Source organism: Gavialis gangeticus, unplaced genomic scaffold (genome assembly GCF_001723915.1).
Source record: "Gavialis gangeticus isolate Ggan-Ray unplaced genomic scaffold, GavGan_comp1, whole genome shotgun sequence".
Taxonomy (NCBI): domain Eukaryota; kingdom Metazoa; phylum Chordata; order Crocodylia; family Gavialidae; genus Gavialis; species Gavialis gangeticus.
Window position 1 is genome coordinate 34,196,946 of NW_017729034.1, and position 5,339 is coordinate 34,202,284.

Consider the following 5,339-nt stretch of genomic DNA (forward strand, 5'->3'; position numbering starts at 1 on the left):
TTTGCAGAAGGGCTGAATTCTTCCTTGAGAATATGGGTGTGTCTGTACCATCTTTTCTGAATTTGAAATGTATTGTTATATATAAAGATAGAAAAGGTGTTGGCTTCTTATTAGAAGAAGGGGTTAGACAAAATGAGTTCAAGCCATGGAGAAAACAGCAACTCTGTAATGGTATCTAACTGCTTTGTGTGCTTCTCTTTGCTTCCTAAGTGTTCAGCTTTATCAGTCAGGCAAAATCAAAGATGACAAGAAGAATACTCAAGAAGGCAGTGTTGCCTTGTGCTAAGAGCACTGGTGAGTATCAGCAGACCTGGGTACTGTTCCTCTGTCTATTGTCTACTGTCTGTTGTCTCTCCTTTCTGTTTTCCTTGGTCTGTCTTTGATTTAAGGTGGTGCATGTAAACTATTTAGGAAAGTAACCACCTTTTTAGTTTTGTGTCTGGTACAGCATTTGGTGCAGTTGCATCTTGGTCCCTGATTAGGGTCCCTAAGCTCTCCAGTAATACAAACAATAATAGTAATTATACCAACTGTATGATGTGGCTTTTCAGCACCCAGCACAGTGGGGCCATTGTTTTGATTGAGACCTCAAGGCACTTTTGTAATGCAAGTTTGACCCTGATCCTTTTTGTAAATTCAGCAGACTTAGAAGGAAAAAATACACCCCTTGGCATGGGTATTTCTTCTGGCAATTGAGAACAAACCCAAGGGAAGCTTGTGCTTGTCTCTGAGCCATACTGTTATTCTAGCCTTCAGCAGTAGCAGATCAAAGACCACAAAGCAAAGAGGCTGCAGGTGCCAGTCGGGACAGGTTCAGTCTTTTCACAACATCGCAGTAATACACCTTCACTAATGCCTGTTAATCTCATGGCATGCCAGTGAGGAAAGAGAGAGACAATACAAGAAATCCTTCTCCCAAACACCCACCAGACTCAAATGGACTGCAAAGAGTCCTGTCAGCTCCCTCCATAGCAGCAGCAGTGCTGGACTCGTGTTCTAGGTTTCATAGATGTGGTAGAGATGGAAAAAGTGATATTTGGGGTCACAACAGGAGGGGCTGACTTTTGAGGTGAAAGCAGGGATGTCTAGTTAAGGCATCAGAAGATATCCTTTGTGAAAGTAGTAACAGCAGCAACACCAAGGACAGAGAGGGCAGGTGCATTCCAGAAGCAGGGCAGGGCTCAGGTGAGCTCCTTCTGGAGGGTATCAGTAATATGGGGGCTACACAAGTGAGCTGGCACCCTCTCATGGAGATAACAAGTGGTGTCCAGCTCTGGCAGGTTGTTTCCAATGGCAAATGTGGCAGGAGCAGCATTACTGGAACAGGATGCAACATTCCTCCCTTGAGCAGATAGGCACATCAAGCTTCCTACTGTCATCCTGTGCTCCTTCCACTTCCCGAGCTAGTTCAGCTTTCTTTACCCTATACTGCAGTGTGTGGGGTAAACATACCAGGAATTGCTATTACTATATGATTTAGGGGAAGTGTAAAATGTCCTTCATGGACAATTATGTAGGATTGTGTGACTGAGGCGGCAGACACTGCATATTTGGGCTTATACCAGTCTCCTCAGTGTGAGGTGGGGGTTAGGAGCAGCACCAGGCCCTTGAGGGACTGCTTTGGCTGTAAGCCAGGCCTGCTTCTTCTCTTCCTTTCTGAGGTGTACATGATATGCAAGCCAAGTCCAATCAGTGGCTGTCCCAAGAAGATAGATAACATGATCCCTTGGCTGTTTGCATTGCACCCCCTCCCCCTGCACACCTCCCCTTCTCCCTGACTGACTTTGATTACTGTACTTTACATGAGCTTTTAATTTGTGTGCAGGCAAGTACAAAGGCATAACCGGATATACCTGTTATTTGCCAATGACCTGAAAGAGAATAGTTTATGTGAAGCCTTGGGTTATGGTAATGCTTGCACGCGATTCCTCAGTATACTGTAGGCTGCAGGCAAGTGATGGATAGAGGTGATGAAGGGTGGAGGGAACTTTTAAAGCAACAGACCCTTATTTAATTCCTTTTTAACTTTCCAATTATGTAACCCTCCTGGCTTTATATTGTTTGGGGAGCCAGCCTTTTGCCTTTTCTACAGGCAAGAAATGCATTGTTCACACCACATTTATCCAGGTGAGTATTTGCCATGCTTTGCTAGGAATCATCACTGCAGCTTCTAAGAGTTAAGTTTTTCACCCATCACTTTTCAGTTGTTCAGCAAGCCACCCATATATTCATTGATACCATATCAGAAGGAAATCTGTCTAGAGCAGAAGACTGGGAATCAGGGGAACTGGCTTCTATTCTTTGGTCTAACACTGACTTACTGCATACCTCTGTAAGTATCTATACAAAAGGAGAAAGTAATATATTTACTGTATTTCAATGATTCCACCTCAAATCAGTTAAGTTGTGAAGCTCCTGTACATGGCCAGCTAGCTCAACCTGAGTGGTTTTATTTCTGACATGTATATTATCTGCAAAGATTTTTTTGAAAGGAATTCAGTCAGCATTATGAAGAAGTATGAGGTGGAAGGAAATCCAGCTTGTTGTCGGCTTTCCTTCAGATCCACAGTGCTTGCAGGTCTGAAATGTAGGAAGTTTAAAACTTGGGCACCATGGATCTGATTCTGATAGTCTTATTCACAAAGGATATAGGCTCACAGATAATGGCACAAGGACAAGTATAAAGTGCTATTCAGCATGAATCGGAGTATTGTAATACAGCCATTGAAGAATATGTGATATATCACAAAGCCAATCTGTTAGGTAAGAAAGTATTGCTTTGCCTTGCTTTCTGAGAATAACCACACTTCATCTTTTCTGTGCCTCTTTCTCAGGAATATTGTAACAAACTGCCTAATGGATAGAAACTATCATTGACCCAGCTGTTAATACCTAGAAAGACTCTTAAAGTTTAAGTGGCGGAGAGCTGTGTTTCTGAAGTAAGAGGATTTTAGTTCTTTCCTCCTTTTGGGGAGTCAGACATATGAGAAGGGACAGTATACCCCTGATACCCACAGTATATCAGTTAACCACATTTCTCAAAAAAAGGCACTCCCAAGAAATGGATCTGTACCTGCAGGCAGTATACATGCATAGAATTTTGTTCCATCCTATCCTTTTTTTTCTGTCCCAAACTTTCCAATTTTTATCTTTCTCTATTTCCCATCACCTTTTGTGTTATAAAAATTACAAACTTAGATTTTATTTAACTTATCTATTTTGTGATGCCCCATTTGTGTCAGTACTTGGGGTGAACATGAAAAAATTGCTACATGGTAGTAAGTTTGTCAATTCTAATTGGAACACGTGGCACGTCTTCCTATGGTGGGAATGTTTCCCTAAGCCGGTACTTGTTCTCCCTTCTAATTACATGTTCAAACTTGGACTTGTTTAAGGAAGTCTGGTTTGTTTGGTTTTTTTTTAGTTTCACATAGGATCATGCATAGTACATGATCCCAAGTCTAAGTATTAAATGTGTTTAATAAACTTAAAGTAGCATAATAAAATTGTATGTAGCATACTTTCAGAGTATTACATTTATGAAAACAGTCTTTATGGTCCTTAAGTTATCTAAGGCCAGACCATACATAAGTGTGACCTGGAGTACACTGTATTGTTATGGAGTACACTGTATTGTTATAAAGTTTACAGAAGACACAAATCCAGGAGAGCAAACACTTTGGAGGACAGGATTACAATTCAAAATGACCTTGATAGATTGGAGAAATGGCTAAATGAAGAAGATAAAATGAACTAAAGACCGTTGCAAAGTGCTACACTAGGAAGCAAAAAACAAATGTTAAGATACAAAATGGGGACTTAGTAGCTAGGTAGTAGTATAGCAAGAGGGTATCTGGGAATTAAAGATCACAAACTGAATATAAGTCAGCAGTGCTGTTGCAAAAAATACAACTCATTTTAGGAGGTATTAACATAAGTGTGTAATTAAGGTTCAGAAAGTGGTTATTCCACTCTATGTACATTGGTGAGGTTTCATTTGGTACGGTCTAACTCTGTGTCTAGTTTGCAATACTGCATTTTCACATAAATTGTTATAAAGAAGATGGTAATCTGTTATTACCAGAGATCCAGGTTTTCCATTTCCCATGGAGAAACGGAGTAAACCACGGATTTCACCTTTTACCAGAGGCAAACACAGATTTCTCATTTTACCAGAGGACCCCATGGATTTTGAAGTTTTGCGATTAGCCCTCTGAAGGCTGGCAAGAGTTCCAGCCTTCAGGGGGTTGTCGGGGAGCAGGAAGAGGGCAATCAGGCAGGAGACGCCATGTGCATATAGATGCACATGGCCCCAGGTAGTCTGTAGAGTAGCTCCAGCAGGTAAGTAGGTGGGTGGGGGTGGAAATTGAGCCCTCATAGGGAGGGAAGGGGGGAATTGGGCCAGGCTGGGGCTACTGTCCAGCCAGGCAGTGCTTGGGGCCTGGGGCCACAATGCGTGGCTGCAGAGCCCCACCAGGGTACAGGATGGGGCCACAGGCATCTCGTTCAGGGGCAAGGAAAAGGGCCAGCTCTCTACCACTGCACACACTCCCCAGAGGGGAAGAGGGACCCTTGCCACCCAGATCTGTACATGGGATGGGGGTGGGGGCAGGTGTAGGCTGTGGGCTTGGGCTTCAGCCCTGCTGCCCTACTCCAAGGCATCCGCAGCCCAGCAGGTGTGACCCAGTGCAGCAGGGGACTGTGGGGCTGCGCAGAAAAGCCACTTCTTGCTACAAGCTCCACACAGCCCTGAAAACATGTATCCTGTGTGCACAGCAGCTTTGATTAGTGCAACCCTGCGCCGCTGTCCTCTCTGCAGCTGCACATGCAGGAGACATGTTGCCAGGGCAGCACGGAGCTCACAGCTTTTCCACGTGGCCCCGCTGTTCCCTGCTGCACCAGATTACACTCACCAGGCTGCAGAGGGCAGCAGGGCGGGAGCCCGCGCCTGGAGCCTGCACCTACCCCCACCCCACCCCCAGATCTGGGGGCCACGGGTCCCCCTGCCTCCGGGGAATGCATGCAGCACCAGGGAGCTGGCCCCACTCCCCTGCCCGAGCCCACAGCATGAAGCCTGCTGCACGCTCACCCCATGCACAGATCTGTGGGGTGTGGGTTCCCTCTGCTCCCTGGGGAGTGCATGCAGTAGTGGGGAGACAGCCCTACCCCCCCACCCACCTGAGCCTGCAGCAAGTAGGCAGGCAGCAGGGTGGGGACTGGGCTCTGCTGCAGCAGCCACCACCACCTGCCAGGGGCAGGGGGCTGCTGACCTAGGTCCCTGGACCTGTAGCCCTGGCAGCTGGGGCCCCCTCCGCAGGGCTGGGGAGGGGGCAGGGGGC

The 5,339-nt window shown here is 45.9% G+C and overlaps 1 long non-coding RNA gene across 1 annotated transcript in view; it reads left to right on the forward strand.

Moving 5' to 3' along the window:
- Positions 1-215: 215 nt before the first annotated feature.
- Positions 216-5,339, forward strand: part of LOC109304748 — a 20,496-nt gene continuing 15,372 nt past the window's right edge. The window contains exon 1 of the long non-coding RNA XR_002099459.1: positions 216-294. This is a non-coding gene — a long non-coding RNA (uncharacterized LOC109304748). The remainder of the gene's footprint in view (positions 295-5,339) is intronic.